We start from the raw sequence: 18,553 nt of genomic DNA, 5'->3' as shown, positions 1-18,553 counted from the left end.
TCGTTAATGAGTATGTCCAAGGAATACATTGAACTTGGATTGGTGTATCGGAAACTAATACTGGTCTCACAGGGAATGCTCAAAGCACCGACTGTAAGGGGAGTCTTTATTATTGCACTAATGGCGGCATTGTTCCTTTTGTATTTAATTCCGATGTAATTTCAGTGTTTCATCGTCAATGTGTATGTCTAAAGAATACATAGAACCTGCAGTGGTGTATCGGAAACTAATACTGGTCTCACAAGGAATGCTCAAAGCACCGGCTGTAAGAAGAGTCTCTATTCTTGTACTTAAGGCGGCATTGTGCATTTTGTATTTAATTCCGATGCGATTTTTGTGTTTCCTCGTCAATTTGAAGGTCCAAGGAATACAGTGTACCTGCAGTGGTGTATCGGAAACAAATACTGGCCTCACAGGGAATGCTCAAAGCACCGACTGTAAGAAGAGTCTCTATTCAAGTACGTAAGGCGGCATTGTGCCTTTTGTATTTAATTCCGATGCGATTTCTGTGTTTCATCGTCAATGCGTATGTCCAAGAAATACATTGAACCTGCAGTGGTATATCGGAAACTAATACTGGTCACACAGGGAATGCTCAAAGCACCGACTGTAAGAAGAGTCTCTATTCTTGTACTTAAGGCGGCATTGTGCCTTTTGTATTTAATTCCGATGCGATTTCTGTGTTTCATCGTCAATGTGAAGGTCCAAGGAATACATTGAACCTGCAGTGGTGTATCGGAAACTAATACTGGTCTCACAGGAAAGGATCAAAGCACAGACTCTAAGAAGTCTCACTCATCTTGCAGTTAAGGCGGCATTGTTCCTTTTGTATTTAATTCCGATGTCATTTCAGTGTTTCATCGTTAATGAGTATGTCCAAGGAATACATTGAACTTGGATTGGTGTATCGGAAACTAATACTGGTCTCACAGGGAATGCTCAAAGCACCGACTGTAAGGGGAGTCTTTATTATTGCACTAATGGCGGCATTGTGCCTTTTGTATTTAATTCCGATGCGATTTCTGTGTTTCATCGTCAATGTGTATGTCTAAGGAATACATTGCACCTGCAGTGGTGTATCGGAAACTAATACTGGTCTCACAATGAATGCTCAAAGCACCGACTGTAAGAAGAGTCTCTATTCTTGTACAAAGGGCGGCATTGTGACTTTTGTATTTAATTGCGATGCGATTTCTGTGTTTCATCGTCAATGTGAAGGTACAAGGGATACATTGTACCAGCAGTGGTGTATCGGAAACTAATACTGGTCGCACAGGGAATGCTCAAACCACCGACTGTAAGAGGAGTCTCTATTCTTGCACTTATGGCGGCATTGTGCCATTTGTATTTAATTCCGATGTAATTTCAGTGTTTCATCGTCAATGTGTATGTCCAAGGAATACATTGAACCTGGAGTGGTGTATCGGAAACTAATACTGGTCTGACAGGGAATGCTAAAAGCACCGACTGTAAGATGAGTCTCTATTCTTGTACGTAAGGCGGCATTGTGCCTTTTGTATTTAATTCCGATGCGATTTCTGTGTTTCATCGTCAATGTGTATGTCCAAGCAATACATTGAACCAGCAGTGGTGTATCGGAAACTAATAATGGTCTCACAGGAAATACTCAAAGCACCGACTGTAAGAAGAGTCTCTATTCTTGTCCTGAAGGCGGCATTATGCCTTCAGTATTTAATTTCGATGCGAATTCTGTGTTTCATCGTCAAAGTGAAGGTCCAAGGAATACTTTGAACCTGCAGTGGTGTATCGGAAACTAATACTGGTCTCACAGGGAATGCTCAAAGCACCGACTGCAAGAAGAGTCTCTATTCTTGTACTTATGGCGGCATTGTGCCTTTTTTATTAAATTCCGATGCAATATCTGTGTTTCATCGTCAATGTGTATGTCCATGGAATACATTGAACCTGCAGTGGTGTATCGGAAACTAATACTGGTCTCACAGGGAAAGCTCAAAGCACCGACTGTAAGAAGAGTCTCTATTCTTGTACTTAAGGCGGCATTGTGCCTTTCGTATTTAATTCCAATGCGATTTCTGTGTTTCATCGTCAATGTGAAGGTCCAAGGAATACATTGCACCTGCAGTGGTGTATGGGAAACTAATACTGGTCTCACAGGAAAGGATCAAAGCACAGACTCTAAGAAGTCTCATTCTTCTTGCACTTAAGACGGCGTTGTTCCTTTTGTATTTAATACCGATGTAATTTCAGTGTTTCATCGTCAATGTGTATCTCCTAGGAATACATGGAATCTGCAGTGGTGTATCGGAAGCTAATACTGGTCTAACAGGGAATGCTCAAAGCACCGACTGTAAGAAGAGTCTCTATTCTTGTTCTTAAGGCCGCATTGTGCCATTTGTATTTAATTCCGATGCCATTTCTGTGTTCCATCGTCAATGTGAAGGTCCAAGGAATACATTGTACCTGCAGTGGTGTATCGGAAACTAGTACTGGTCTCGCAGGGAATGCTCAAAGCACTGACTGTAATAAGAGTCTATGGTCTTGCACTTATGGCGGCATTGTGCCATTTGTATTTAATTGTGATGTAATTTCAGTGTATCGTCGTCAATGTGTATGTCTAAGGAATACATAGAACCTGCAGTGGTGTATCGGAAACTAATACTGACCTCACAGGGAATGCTCAAATCACCGACTGTAAGAAGAGTCTCTATTCTTGTACGAAAGGCGGCATTGTGCATTTTGTATTTAATTCCGATGCGATTTCTGTGTTTCATTGTCAATGAGTATGTCCAAGGAATGCATTGAACCTGGAGTGGTGTATCGGAAACTAATTCTGGTCTCACAGGGAATGCTCAAAGCACCGACTGTAAGAAGAGTCTCTATTCTTGTACTTAAGGGGGCATTGTGCCTTTTGTATTTAATTCCGATGCGATTTCTGTGTTTCATCGTCAATGCGAAGGTCCAAGGAATACATTGAACCTGCAGTGGTGTATCGGAAACTAATACTGGTCTCACAGGAGAGGATCAAAGCACAGACTCTAAGAAGTCTCACTCATCTTGCAGTTAAGGCGGCATTGTTCCTTTTGTATTTAATTCCTATGTAATTTCAGTGTTTCATCGTCAATGAGTATGTCCAAGGAGTACATTGAACCTGGAGTGGTGTATCGGAAACTAATACTGGTCTCACAGGGAATGCTCAAAACACCGACTGTAAGAAGAGTCTCTATTCTTGTACGAAAGGCGGCATTGTGCCTTTTGTATTTAATTCCGATGCGATTTCTGTGTTTCATTGTCAATGAGTATGTCCAAGGAATACATTGAACCTGCAGTGGTGTATCGGAAACTAATACTGGTCTCACAGGAATGGATCAAAGCACAGACTCTAAGAAGTCTTACTCATCTTGCCGTTAAGGCGGCATAGTTCCTTTTGTATCTAATTCAGAAGTAATTTCAGTGTTTCATCGTCAATGAGTATGTCCAAGGAATACATTGAACCTGGAGTGGTGTATCGGAAACTAATACTGGTCTCACAGGGAAAGCTCAAAGCACCGACTGTACGAGGAGTCTCTAATCTTGCACTTATGGCGGCATTGTGCCATTTGTATTTAATTCCGATGTAATTTCAGTGTTTCATCGTCAATGTGTATGTCTAAGCACTACATTGAACCTGCAGTGGTGTATCGGAAACTAATACTGGTCTGACAGGGAATGCTCAAAGCACCGACTGTAAGAAGAGTCTCTATTCTTGTACTTATTGCGGCATTGTGCCTTTTGTATTTAGTTCCGACTCGATTTCTGTGTTTCATCGTCAATGCGAAGGTCCAAGGAATACATTGAACCTGCAGTGGTGTATCGGAAACTAATACTGGTCTCACAGGAAAGGATCAAAGCACAGACTCTAGGAAGTCTTACTTATCTTGCCGTTAAGGCGGCATAGTTCCTTTTGTATTTAATTCCGAAGTAATTTCAGTGTTTCATCGTCAATGAGTATGTCCAAGGAATACATTGAACCTTGAGTGGTGTATCGGAAACTAATACTGGTCTCACAGGGAAAGCTCAAAGCACCGACTGTAAGAAGAGTCTCTATTCTTGCTCTTATGGCGGCATTGTGCCTTTTGTATTTAATTCCGATGTAATTTCAGTGTTTCATCGTCAATGTGTATGTCTAAGGAATTCATTGAATCTGCAGTGGTGTATCGGAATCTAATACTGGTCTCACAGGGAATGCTCAAAGCACCAACTGTAAGAGGAAACTCTATTCTTGTACTTAGGGCGGCATTGTGCCTTTTGTATTTAATTGCGATGCGATTTCTGTGTTTCATCGTCAATGTGAAGGTACATGGAATACATTGTACCAGCGGTGGTGTATCGGAAACTAATACTGGTCTCACAGGGAATGCTCAAAGCACCGACTGTAAGAGGAGTCTCTATTCTTGCACTTATGGCGGCATTGTGCCATTTGTAATTAATTCCGATGTAATTTCAGTGTTTCATCGTCAGTGTGTATGTCTAAAGAATACATTGAACCTGCAGTGGTGTATCGGAATCTAATACTGGTCTCACAGGGATTGCTCAAAGCACCGACTGTAAGAAGAGTCTCCATTCTTGTACTTATTGCGGCATTGTGCCTTTTGTATTTAGTTCCGATTCGATCTCTGTGTTTCATCGTCAATGCGAAGATCCAAGGAATACATTGAACCTGCAGTGGTGTATCGGAAACTAATAATGATCTCACAGGAAAGGATCAAAGCACAGACTCTAAGAAGTCTCACTCATCTTGCCGTTAAGGCGGCATTGTTCCTTTTGTATTTAATTCCGATGTAAATTCAGTGTTTCATCGTCAATGAGTATGTCTAAGGAATACATTGAACCTCGATTGGTGTATCGGAAACTAATACTGGTCTCACAGGGAATGCTAAAAGCACCGACTGTTATTTGAGTCTCAATTCTTGTACGTAAGGCGGCATTGTACCTTTTGTATTTAATTCCGATGCGATTTCTGTGTTTCATCGTCAATGTGGATGTCCAAGCAATAGATTGAACCCGCAGTGGTGTATCGGAAACTAATATTGGTCTCACACGAAATGCTCAAAGCACCGACTGTAAGAAAAGTCTCTTTTCTTGTACTGAAGGCGGCATTATGCCTTTAGTATTTAATTCCGATGCGAATTCTGTGTTTCATCGTCAATGTCAAGGTCCAAGGAATACATTGAACCTGGAGTGGTATATCGGAAACTAATACTGGTCTCACAGGGAATGCTCAAAGTACCGACTGTAAGAAGAGTCTCTATTCTTGTACTTATGGCGGCATTGTGCCTTTTTTATTAAATTCCGATGCAATATCTGTGTTTCATCGTCGATGTGTATGTCCAAGGAATACATTGAACCTGCAGTGGTGTATGGGAAACTAATACTGGTCTCACAGGGAAAGCTCAAAGCACCGACTGTAAGAAGAGTCTCTATACTTCTACTTAAGGCGGCATTGTGCCTTTTGTATTTAATTCCAATGCGATTTCTGTGTTTCATCGTCAATGAGAAGGTCCAAGGAATACATTGCACCTGCAGTGGTGTATCGGAAACTAATACTGGTCTCACAGGAAAGGATCAAAGCACAGACTCTAAGAAGTCTCAATCTTCTTGCACTTAAGACGGCATTTTTCCTGTTGTATTTAATACCGATGTAATATCAGTGTTTCGTTGTCAATGTGTATGTCTAAGGAATACATTGAACCAGCAGTGGTGTATCAGAAACTACTACTGGTCTCACAGGGAATGCTCAAAGCAACGACTGTAAGAAGAGTCTCTAGTCTTGTGCTTATTGCGGCATTGTGCCTTTTGTATTTAGTTCCGATGTGATTTCTGTGTTTCTTCGTCAATGCGAAGGTGCAAGGAATACATTGAACCTGCAGTGGTGTATCGGAAACTAATACTGGTCTCACATGAAAGGATCAAAGCACAGACTCTAAGAAGTCTCACTCATCTTGCAGATAAGCCGGCATTGTTCCTTTTGTATTTAATACCGATGTAATTTCAGTGTTTCATCGTCAATGAGTATGTCCAAGGAATACATTGAACCTGATGTGGTGTATCGGAAACTAATACTGGTCTCACAGCGAATGCTCAAAGCACCGACTGTAAGAAGAGTCTCTATTCTTGTACGTAAGTCGGCATTGTGCCTTTTGTATTTAGTTTCGATTCGATTTCTGTGTTTCATCGTCAATGCGAAGGTCCAAGGAACACATTGAAGCTGCAGTGGTGTATCGGAAAATAATACTGGTGTCACATTGAGTGCTTAAAGCACCGACTGTAAGAAGAGTCTCTATTCTTGTACTTATTGCGGCATTGTGCCTTTTGTATTTAGTTCCGATTCGATTTCTGTGTTTCATCGTCAATGCGAAGGTCCAAGGAACACATTGAACCTGCAGTGGTGTATCGGAAAATAATACTGGCCTCACAGGAAAGGATCAATGCACAGACCCTAAGAAGTCTTACTCATCTTGCCGTTAAGGCGGCATTGTTCCTTTTGTATTTAATTCCGATGTAATTTCAGTGTTTCATCGTCAATGAGTATGTCCAAGGAATACATTGAACCTGGAGTGGTGTATCGGAAACTAATACTGGTCTCACAGGGAATGCTCAAAGCACCGACTGTAAGAAGAGCCTCTATTCTTGTACTTATGGCGGCATTGTGCCTTTTGTATTTCATTCCGATGTAATTTCAGTGCTTCATCGTATAGGTGTACGTCTAAGGAATAAATTGAACCTGCAGTGGTGTATCGGAAACTAATACTGGTCTCACAGGGAATGCTCAAAGCACCGACTGTAAGAAGAGTCTCTATTCTTGTACGTAAGGCGGCATTTTTTCTTTTGTATTTAATTCCGATGCGATATCTGTGTTTCATCGGCAATGCGTATGTCGAAGGAATACATTGAACCTGCAATGGTATATCGGAAACTAATACTGGTCTCACAGTTAATGCTCAAAGCTACGACTGTAAGAAGAGTCCCTATTCTTGTACTTAAGGCGGCATTGTGCCTTTTGTATTTAATTCCCATGTGACTTCAATGTTTCATCGTCAATGTGAAGGTCCAAGGAACACATTGAACCTGCAGTGATGTATCGGAAACTAATACTGGTCTCACAGGAAAGGATCAAAGCACAGACTCTAAGAAGTCTCACACATCTTGCAATCAAGGCGGCATTGCCCCTTTTGTATTTCATCCCGATTTAATTTCAGTGTTTCATCGTCAATGTGTATGTCCAAGGAATACATTGAACCTGGAGTGGTGTGTCGGAAACTAATACTGGTCTCACAGGGAATGTTCAAAGCACCGACTGTCAGAAGAGTCTCCATACTTGTACTAATTTCATGGTCTCACAGGGAATGCTCAAAACACCGACGGTAAGACTGTAAGAAGAGTCTCTATTCTTGTACTTAAGGGGGCATTGTGCCTTTTGTATTTAATTCCGATGCGATTTCTGTGTTTCATCGTCAAGGTGTATGTCCAAGGAATACATTGAACCTGCAGTGGTGAATCGGAAACTAATACTGGTCTCACAGGAAAGGATCAAAGCACAGACTCAAAGAAGTCTCACTTTACTTGTACATAAGGCGGCATTGTGCCTTTTGTATTTAATTCCGATGTAATTTCAGGGTTTCATTGTCAATGTGTATGTCTAAGGAATACATTGAACCTGCAGTGGTGTATCAGAAACTAATAATGGTCTCACAGGATATGCTGAAAGCACCGACTGTAAGAGGAGTCTCTATTCTTGTACGTAAGGCGGCATTGTGCCTTTTGAATTTAGTTCCACTGCGATTTCTTTGGTTCTTCGTCAATGCGAAGGTCCAAGGAATACAATGAACCTGCAGTGGTGTATCGGAAACTAATACAGGTCTCACAGGAAAGGATCAAAGCACAGACTCTAAGAAGTCTCACTCATCTTGCAGTTAAGGCGGCATTGTCCTTTTTGTATTTAATACCGAAGAAATATCAGTGTTTCATCGTCAATGAGTATGTACAAGGAATACATTGAACCTGGAGTGGTGTATCGGAAACTAATACTGGTCTCACAGCGAATGCTCAAAGCACCGAGTGTAAGAAGAGGCTCTATTCTTGTATGTAAGGCGGCATTGTTTCTTTTGTATTAATTCCGAGGCAATTTCTGTGTTTCATCGTAAATGTGTATGTCCATGGAATCCATTGAACCTGTAGTGGTGTATCGGAAACTAATACTGGTCTCACAGGGAATGATCAAAGCATCGACGGTAGGAAGAGTCTCAATTCATGTATTTAAGGCGGCATTGTGCTTTTTGTATGTAATTCCGATGCGATTTCTGTGTTTCATCGTCAATTTGAAGGTCCAAGGAATACATTGTACCTGCAGTGGTGTATCGGAAACTAATACTGGCCTCACAGGTAATGCTCAAAGCACCGACTGTAAGAAGAGTCTCTATTCATGCACTTATGGCGGCATTGTGCCTTTTGTATATGATTCCGATCTAATTTCAGTGTTTCATCGTCAAGGTGTATGTCTAAGGAATACATTGAACCTGCAGTGGTGTATCGGAAACTAATACTGGTCTCACAGAGAATGCTCAAAGCACCGACTGTAAGAAGAGTCTTTATTCCTGTACGTAAGGCGGCATTGTGCCTTTTGTATTTAATTCCGATGCGATTTCTGTGTTTCATCGTCAATGCGTATGTCCAAGGAATACATTGAACCTGCAGTGGTATATCGGAAACTAATACTGGTCTCACAGGGAATGCTCAAAGCACCGACTGTAAGAATAGCCTCTATTCTTGTACTTAAGGCGGCATTGTGCCTTTTGTATTTAATTCCCATGTGACTTCTATGTTTCATCGTCAATGTGAAGGTCCAATGAACACATTGTACCTGCAGTGATGTATCGGAAACTAATACTGGTCTCACAGGAAAGGAACAAAGCACGGACTCTAAGAAGTCTCACACATCTTGCACTCAAGGCGGCATTGTCCCTTTTGTATTTCATTCCGATTTAATTTCAGTGGTTCGTCGTCAATGTGTAAGTCCAAGGAATACATTGAACCTGGAGTGGTGTGTCGGGAACTAATACTGGTCTCACAGGTAATGTTCAAAGCACCGACTGTAAGAAGAGTCTCCATACTAGCACTAATTTCATGGTCTCACAGGGAATGCTCGAAACACCGACTGTAAGACTGTAAGAAGAGTCTCTATTCTTGTACTTAAGGGGGCATTGTGCCTTTTGTATTTAATTCCGATGCGATTTATGTGTTTCATCGTCAAGGTGTATGTCCAAGGAATACATTGAACCTGCAGTGGTGAATCGGAAACTAATACTGGTCTCACAGGAAAGGATCAAAGCACAGACTCAAAGAAGTCTCTCTTTACTTGTACTTAAGGCGGCATTGTGCCTTTTGTATTTAATTCCGATGCGATTTCTGTGTTTCGTCGTCAATGTGTATGTCCAAGGAATACATTGAACCTGCAGTGGCGTACCGGAAGCTAATACTCGTCTCACAGGAATGGATCAAAGCACAGACTCTAAGAAGTCCCACTCTTCTTGCACTTAAGGCGGCATTGTGCGTTTTGTATTTAATTCCGATGTAATTTCAGTGTTTCATCGTCAATGTGTATGTCCATGGAATACATTGGACCTGCAGTGGTGTATCGCAAGCTAATACTGGTCTCACGGGGAATGCTCAAAGCACCGACTGTAAGAAGAGTCTCTATTCTTGTACTTAAGGCGGCATTGTGCCGTTTGTATTTAATTCCGATGCGATTTCTGTGTTTCATAGTCAATGTGAAGGTCCAAGGAATTCACTGAACCTGCTATGGTGTATCGGAAACTAATACTGGTCTCAAAGGGAATGCTCAAAGAACCGACTGTAAGAAGAGTCTCTATTCTTGTACTTAAGGTGGCATTGTGCATTTTGTATTTAATTCCGATGCGAATTCTGTGTTACATCGTCAATGTGAAGGTCCAAAGAATTCATTGAACCGGCAATGGTGTATCGGAAACTAATACTTGTCTCACAGGGAATGCTCAATGCACCGACTATAAGAAGAGTCTCTATTCTTGTACTTAAGGCGGCATTGTGCCTTTTGTATTTAATTCCGATGCGATTCCGGTAATTCATCGTCTATGTGAAGGTCCAAGGAATACATAGAACCTGCAGTGGTGTATCGGAAACTAATACTGGTCTCACACGGAATGCTCAAAGCACCGACTTTAAGAGGAGTCTCTATTCTTGTACTTAAGGCGGCATTGTGCCTTTTCTATTTAATTCCGATGCGATTTCTGTGTTTCATCGTCAATGTGTATGTCCAAGGAATACATTGAACCTGCAGTGGCGTATCGGAAGCGAATACTGGTCTCACAGGAATGGATCAAATCACAGACTCTAAGAAGTCCCACTCTTCTTGCACTTATGGTGGCATTGTGCGTTTTGTATTTAATTCCGATGTAATTTCAGTGTTTCATCGTCAATGTGTATGTCCATATAATACATTGGACCTGCAGTGGTGTATCGCAAGCTAATACTGGTCTCACGGGGAATGCTCGAAGCACCGACTGTAAGAAGAGTCTCTATTCTTGTACTTAAGGCGGCATTGTGCCGTTTGTATTTAATTCCGATGCGATTTCTGTGTTTCATCGTCATTGTGAAGGTCCAAGGAATTTACTGAACCTGCTATGGTGTATCGGAAACTAATACTGGTCTCAAAGGGAATGCTCAAAGAACCGACTGTAAGAAGAGTCTCTATTCTTGTACTTAAGGTGGCATTGTGCATTTTGTATTTAATTCCGATGCGAATTCTGTGTTACATCGTCAACGTGAAGGTCCAAAGAATTCATTGAACAGGCAATGGTGTATCGGAAACTAATACTGGTCTCACAGGGAATGCTCAATGCACTGACTGTAAGAAGAGTCTCTATTCCTGTACTTAAAGCGGCATTGTGCCTTTTGTATTTAATGCCGATGCGATTTCGGTGTTTCATCGTCAATGTGAAGGTCCAAGGAATACATTGAACCTGTAGTGGTGTATCGGAAACTAATACTGGTCTCAAAGGGAATGCTCAAAGAACCGACTGTAAGAAGAGTCTCTATTCTTGTACTTAAGGTGGTATTGTGCATTTTGTATTTAATTCCGATGCGAATTCTGTGTTACATCGTCAATGTGAAGGTCCAAAGAATTCATTGAACCGGCAATGGTGTATCGGAAACTAATACTTGTCTCACAGGGAATGCTCAATGCACCGACTATAAGAAGAGTCTCTATTCTTGTACTTAAGGCGGCATTGTGCATTTTGTATTTAATTCCGATGCGATTCCGGTAATTCATCGTCTATGTGAAGGTCCAAGGAATACATTGAACCTGCAGTGGTGTATCGGAAACTAATACTGGTCTCACAGGAAAGGATCAAAGCACAGATTTTAAGAAGTTTCACTCTTCTTGCACTTAAGGCGGAATTGTTCCTTTTGTATTTAATTCCGATGTAATTTCAGTGTTTCATTGTCATTGTGTATGTCCAAGGAATACATTGAACCTGCAGTGGTGTATCGGCAACTAATACTGGTCTCACAGGGAATGCTCAAAGCACAGCCTGTTATATGAGTCTGCATTATTGTCCTTAAGGCTGCATTGTTTCTTTTGTATTTTATTCCGATGCGGTTTCGGTGTTTCATCGTCAATGTGAAGGTCCAAGGAATACATTGAACCTGTAGTGGTGTATCGGAAACTAATACTGGTCTCACAGGAAAGGATCAAAGCACAGAATTTAAGAAGTTTCACTCTTCCTGCACTTAAGGCGGAATTGTTCCTTTTGTATTTAATTCCGATGTAATTTCAGTGTTTCATTGTCATTGTGTATGTCCAAGGAATACATAGAACCTGCAGTGGTGTATCGGAAACTAATACTGGTCTCACACGGAATGCTCAAAGCACCGACTTTAAGAGGAGTCTCTGTTCTTGTACTTAAGGCGGCATTGTGCCTTTTCTATTTAATTCCGATGCGATTTCTGTGTTTCATCGTCAATGTGTATGTCCAAGGAATACATTGAACCTGCAGTGGCGTATCGGAAGCGAATACTGGTCTCACAGGAATGGATCAAATCACAGACTCTAAGAAGTCCCACTCTTCTTGCACTTATGGCGGCATTGTGCGTTTTGTAATTAATTCCGATGTAATTTCAGTGTTTCATCGTCAATGTGTATGTCCATATAATACATTGGACCTGCAGTGGTGTATCGCAAGCTAATACTGGTCTCACGGGGAATGCTCGAAGCACCGACTGTAAGAAGAGTCTCTATTCTTGTACTTAAGGCGGCATTGTGCCGTTTGTATTTAATTCCGATGCGATTTCTGTGTTTCATCGTCATTGTGAAGGTCCAAGGAATTTACTGAACCTGCTATGGTGTATCGGAAACTAATACTGGTCTCAAAGGGAATGCTCAAAGAACCGACTGTAAGAAGAGTCTCTATTCTTGTACTTAAGGTGGCATTGTGCATTTTGTATTTAATTCCGATGCGAATTCTGTGTTACATCGTCAATGTGAAGGTCCAAAGAATTCATTGAACCGGCAATGGTGTATCGGAAACTAATACTGGTCTCACAGGGAATGCTCAATGCACCGACTGTAAGAAGAGTCTCTATTCCTGTACTTAAAGCGGCATTGTGCTTTTGTATTTAATGCCGATGCGATTTCTGTGTTTCATCGTCAATGTGAAGGTCCATGGAATACATAGACCCTGCAGTGGTGTATAGGAAACTAATACTGTTCTCACAGGGAATGCTCAAAGTACCGACTAAGAAGACTCTCTATTCTTGTACTTAAGGCGGCATTGTGCTATTTGTATTTAATTCCGATGCCATTTCTGTGTTCCATCGGCAATGTGAATGTCCAAGGAATACATTGTACCTGCAGTTGTGTATCGGAAACTAGTACTGCTCTCGCAGGGAATGCTCAAAGCACCGACTGTAAGAAGAGTCTATGTTCTAGCACTTATGGCAACATTGTGACTTTTGTATTTAATTCCGATGTAATTTTAGTGTTTCATTGTCAATGTGTATGTCTAAGGAATACATTGAACCTGCAGTGGTGTATCAGAAACTAATACTGGTCACACAGGGAATGCTCAAAGCACCGACTGTAAGAGGAGTCTCTATTCTTGTACGTAAGGCGGCATTGTGCCTTTCGAATTTAGTTCCACTGCGATTTCTGTGTTTCTTCGTCAATGCGAAGGTCCAAGGAATACAATGAACCTGCAGTGGTATTTCGGAAACTAATACAGTTCTCACACGAAAGGATCAAAGCACAGACTCTAAGAAGTCTCACTCATCTTGCAGTTAAGGCGGCATTGTCCCTTTTGTATTTAATACCGATGTAATATCAGTGTTTCATCGTCAATGAGTATGTCCAAGGAATACATTGAACCTGGAGTGGTGTATCGGAAACTAATACTGGTCTCACAGCGAATGCTCAAAGCACCGAGTGTAAGAAGAGGCTCTATTCTTGTATGTAAGGCGGCATTGTGACTTTTGTATTAATTCCGAGGCGATTTCTGTGTTTCATCGTAAATGTGTATGTCCAAGGAATCCATTGAACCTGCAGTGGTGTATCGGAAACTAATACTGGTCTCACAGGGAATGATCAAAGCATCGACGGTAGGAAGATTCTCAATTCATGTACTTAAGGCGGCATTGTGAATTTTGTATTTAATTCCGATGCGATTTCTGTGTTTCATCGTCAATTGGAAGTTCCAACTAATACATTGTACCTTCTGTGGTGTATCGGAAACTAATACTGGTCTCACAGGGAATGCTCAAAGCACAGACTGTAAGAAGGGTCTCTATACTGGCACTTATGGCGGCATTGTGCCTTTTGTTTTTAATTCCGATGCGATTTCTGTGTTTCATTGTCAATGTGTATGTCCAAGGAATACATTGAACCTGCAGTGGTGTATCGGAAAACAATACTGGTCTCAGAGGGAATGTTCAAAGCACCGACTGTAAGAAGAGTCTCTATTCTTGTACTTAAGGCGGCATTGTGCATTTTGTATTTAATTCCGATGCGATTTCTGTGTTTTATCGTCAATTTGAAGGTCCAAGGAATACATTGTACCTGCAGTGGTGTATCGGAAACTAATACTGGTCTCACAGGGATTGCTCAAACACCGACTGTAAGAAGAGTCTCTATTCTTGTACTTAAGGCGGCATTGCGCCTTTTGTATTTAATATCGATGCGTTTCTGTGTTTCATCGTCAATGTGAAGGTCCAAGGGGTACATTGAACTTGCTGTGGTGTAACGGAAACTAATACTGGTCTCACAGGGAATGCTCAATCAACGACTGTAAGAAGAGTCTCTATTCCTGTACATAAGGCGGCATTGTGCCTTTTGTATTTAATTCCGATGCGGTTTCTGTGTTTCATCGTCAATGTGTATGTCCAAGGAATACATTGAAACTGCAGTGGCGTATCGGAAGCTAATACTGGTCTCACAGGAATGGATCAAAGCACAGACTCTAAGAAGTCCCACTCTTCTTGCACTTAAGGCGGCATTGTGGGTTTTGTATTTAATTCCGATGTAATTTCAGTGTTTCATCGTCAATGTGTATGTCCATGGAATACATTGGACCTGCAGTGGTGTATCGGAAGCTAATACTGGTCTCACGGGGAATGCTCAAAGCACCGACTGTAAGAAGAGTCTCTATTCTTGTACTGAAGGCGGCATTGTACCGTTTGTGTTTAATTCCGATGCGATTTCTGTGTTTCATCGTCAATGTGTATGTCCAAGGAATACATTGAATCTGCAGTGGTGTATCGGAAACTAATACTGGTCTCACAGGGAATGCTCAAAGCACAGCCTGTAAGATGAGTCTGCATTCTTGTCCTTAAGGCTACATTGTTTCTTTTGTATTTTATTCCGATGCGATTTCGGTGTTTCATCGTCAATGTGAAGGTCCAAGGAATATATTGAACCTGTAGTGGTGTATCGGAAACTAATACTGGTCTCACAGGAAAGGATCAAAGCACAGATTTTAAAAAGTTTCACTCTTCTTTCACTTAAGGCGGAATTGTTCCTCTTGTATTTAATTCCGATGTAATTTCAGTGTTTCATTGTCATTGTGTATGTCCAAGGAATACATAGAAACTGCAGTGGTGTATCGGAAACTAATACTGGTCTCACACGGAATGCTCAAAGCACCGACATCAAGAGGAGTCTCTATTCTTGTACTTAAGGCGGCATTGTGCCTTTTCTATTTAATTCCGATGCGATTTCTGTGTTTCATCGTCAATGTGTATGTCCAAGGAATACATTGAACCTGCAGTGGTGTATGGGAAACTAATACTGGTCTCACACGGAATGCTCAAAGCACCGACTTCTGGAAGAGTCTCTTTTCTTGTACTTAAGGTGGCATTGTGCCTTTTGTATTTAATTCCGATGCGATTTCTGTGTTTCATCGTCAATGTGTATGTCCAAGGAATACATTGAACCTGCAGTGGTGTATCGGAAACTATTACTGTTCTCACAGGAACGGATCAAAGCACAGTCTCTAAGAAGTCTCACTCTTCTTGCACTTAAGGCGGCTTTGTGCCTTTTGTATTTAATTCCGATGTAATTTCAGTGTTTGATCGTCAATGTGTATGTCCAAGGAATAACTTGAACCTGCTGTGGTGTATCGGAAACTAATACTGGTCTCACAGGGAGTGATCAAAGCACCGACTGTAAGAAGAGTCTCTATTCTTGTGATTAAGGCGGCATTGTGCATTTTATATTTAATTCCGATCCGATTTCTGTGTCTCATCGTCAATGTGAATTTCCATGGAATACATTGAACCTGCAGTGGTGTATCGGAAACTAATACTGGTCTCACAGGGAATGCTCAAAGATCCGACTGTAAGAAATGTCACTCTTCTTGCACTTATGGCGGTATTGTGGCATTTGTATTTAATTCCGATGCGATTTCAGTGTTTCATCGTCAATTTGAAAGTCCGTGGAATACATTGAACCTGCAGTGCAGTATCGGAAACTAATACTGGTCTCACAGGAAAGGATCAAAGCACAGACACTAAGAAGTCTCACTCTTCTTGCACTTAAGGCGGCATTGTGCCTTTTGTATTTAATTCCGATGTAATTTCAGTTTTCCATCGTCAATGTGTATGTCCAAGAAATACATTGAACCTGCAGTGGTGTATCGGAAACTAATACTGGTCTCACAGGGAATGGTCATAGCACCGACTGTAAGAAGAGTCTCTATTCTTGTACTTAAAGCGGCATTGTGCATTTTTTATTTAATTCCGATGCGATTTCTGTGTTTCATCGTCCATTTGAAGGTCCAAGGAATACATTGTACCTGCAGTGGTGTATCGGAAACTTATACTGGCCTCACAGGGAATGCTCAAAGCACCGACTGTAAGAAGAGTCTCTATACATGTACTTATGGCGGCATTGTGCCTTTTGTATTTCATTCCGATGTCATTTCAGTGTTTCATCGTCAAGGTGTATGTCTAAGGAATACATTGAATTTGCAGTGGTGTATCGGAAACTAATACTGGTCTCACAGGGAATGCTCAAAGCACCGACTGTAAGAAGAGTCTCTATTCTTGTACGTAAGGCGGCATTGTGCCTTTTGTATTTAATTCCGATGCGATTTCTGTGTTTCATCGTCAATGCGTATGTCCAAGTAATGCATTGAACCTGCAGTGGTATATCGGAAACTAATACTGGTCTCACAGGGAATGCTCAAAGCACCGACTGTAAGAGGAGTCTCTATTCTTGTACTTAAGACGGCATTGTGCCTTTTGTATTTAATTCCCATGTGACTTCTATGTTTCATCGTCAATGTGAAGGTCCAATTAACACATTGAACCTGCAGTGATGTATCGGAAACTAGTACTGGTCTCACAGGAAAGGATCAAAGCACAGACTCAAAGATGACTCACTTTTCTCGTACTTAAGGCGGCATTGTGCCTTTTGTATTTATTTACGATTTAATTTCAGTGTTTCATCGTCAATGTGTATGTCCAAGGAATACATGGAACCTGGAGTGGTGTGTCGGAAACTAATACTGGTCTCACAGGGAATGCTCAAAGCACCGACTGTAAGAAGAGTCTCCATACTTGTACTAATTTCATGGTCTCACAGGGAATGCTCAAAACACCGACTGTAAGACTGTAAGAAGAGTCTCTATTCTCGTACTTAAGGCGGCATTGTGCCTTTTTTATTTATTTACGATGTAATTTCAGTGTTTCATCGTCAATGTGTAAGTCTAAGGAATATATTGATACTGTAGTGGTGTAACGGAAACTGATACTGGTCTCACAGGGAATGCTCAAATCACCGACTGTAAGAAAAGACTTTATTCTTGCATTTAAGGCGGCATTTCGCCTTTTGTATTTAATATGGATGCGTTTCTGTGTTTCATCGTCAATGTGAAGGTCCAAGGAGTACATTGAACTTGCTGTGGTGTAACGGAAACTAACACTGGTCTCACAGGGAATGCTCAATCAACGACTGTAAGAAGAGTCTCTATTCCTGTACATAAGGCGGCATTGTGCCTTTTGTATTTAATTCCGATGCGATTTCTGTGTTTCATCGTCAATGTGTATGTCCAAGGAATACATTGAAACTGCAGTGGCGTATCGGAAGCTAATACTGGTCTCACAGGAATGGATCAAAGCACAGACTCTAAGAAGTCCCACTCTTCTTGCACTTAAGGCGGCATTGTGCGTTTTGTATTTAATTCCGATGTAATTTCAGTGTTTCATCGTCAATGTGTATGTCCATGGAATACATTGGACCTGCAGTGGTGTATCGGAAGCTAATACTGGTCTCACGGGGAATGCTCAAAGCACCGACTGTAAGAAGAGTCTCTATTCTTGTACTTAAGGCGGCATTGTGCCGTTTGTGTTTAATTCCGATGCGATTTCTGTGTTTCATCGTCAATGTGTATGTCCAAGGAATACATTGAATCTGCAGTGGTGTATCGGAAACTAATACTGGTCTCACAGGGAATGCTCAAAGCACAGCCTGTAAGATGAGTCTGCATTCTTGTCCTTAAGGCTGCATTGTTTCTTTTGTATTTTATTCCGATGCGATTTCGGTGTTTCATCGTCAATGTGAAGGTCCAAGGAATATATTGAACCTGTAGTGGTGTATCGGAAACTAATACTGGTCTCACAGGAAAGGATCAAAGCACAGATTTTAAAAAGTTTCACTCTTCTTGCACTTAAGGCGGAATTGTTCCTCTTGTATTTTATTCCGATGTAATTTCAGTGTTTCATTGTCATTGTGTATGTCCAAGGAATACATAGAAACTGCAGTGGTGTATCGGAAACTAATACTGGTCTCACACGGAATGCTCAAAGCACCGACATTAAGAGGAGTCTCTATTCTTGTACTTAAGGCGGCATTGTGCCTTTTCTATTTAATTCCGATGCGATTTCTGTGTTTCATCGTCAATGTGTATGTCCAAGGAATACATTGAACCTGCAGTGGTGTATAGGAAACTAATACTGGTCTCACACGGAATGCTCAAAGCACCGACTTCTGGAAGAGTCTTTTTTC

Source organism: Schistocerca americana, chromosome 5, assembly GCF_021461395.2.
Source record: "Schistocerca americana isolate TAMUIC-IGC-003095 chromosome 5, iqSchAmer2.1, whole genome shotgun sequence".
Taxonomy (NCBI): domain Eukaryota; kingdom Metazoa; phylum Arthropoda; class Insecta; order Orthoptera; family Acrididae; genus Schistocerca; species Schistocerca americana.
This window is presented reverse-complemented; position numbering follows the sequence as displayed.